Consider the following 813-nt stretch of genomic DNA (forward strand, 5'->3'; position numbering starts at 1 on the left):
AAAATAAACGTGGCATGTTTTTCGTGTGGTATCTTCCCTCATCGGGGAGTCTGGTACTAAATATGAACGGTAAGAATGCTCTGAACCCTACACGTATTATATCCCCATCGTTTTATCGTTCACATTTGCCTAACATGTTAATTTGCTGAGCGGGATTTATGTCGTCTGCTAGGCTATTGCACTGAGTCTCATTTCAAAAACAAAAATTGCTCGTCCCGTTGCACTGAGTCTGCACACATAAAGCAGGCTGGTAATAAGTCTTATATGTGGTAAGAACGTTCTAAACCCTACACGTTTTCGATTCCGATTGTTCTTGCCTTAAAATAAACGGAAAGCATTCATTTACTGAACCGCAGATGCAGTCGTATTTCAGTGTGGTCTGCTACGTGCTGATCTAGCTGCGACGTTATCGGAATAACACTTGTGTTTTCTGTTAGCTGCTGGGAATTGTATACTAACTCATCATTTGGTAATGTGGATAATAAGGTACATGCCACCAACATGGCATAATTATGAGAGGAATCTTCGCAAGTCGAAACTGAAAAATTAGACACAGCGGGTTCTATTTTTAGATCAGTGCAACTGTGGGCGGCACAGGCGCATGCAATCTGTCAGAAAAACAACACTTCTGCTTTAATTGAAAAGCAGGACATTTATGGTCATAATCATTGGTATTGTGGAGAATATAAGCTACATGTCATTAATTAATTCTGAGGATGAGAGTACAGTCTCGCTTTGGCAAAGGGTGTAAGAATACGCTCTGTGGAAAAGTTAGCGCACTCCAGGAGTGCGCTAACAGATTTAAGCGCATCG

Source organism: Littorina saxatilis, linkage group LG3 (genome assembly GCF_037325665.1).
Source record: "Littorina saxatilis isolate snail1 linkage group LG3, US_GU_Lsax_2.0, whole genome shotgun sequence".
In the NCBI taxonomy this organism is placed as follows: domain Eukaryota; kingdom Metazoa; phylum Mollusca; class Gastropoda; order Littorinimorpha; family Littorinidae; genus Littorina; species Littorina saxatilis.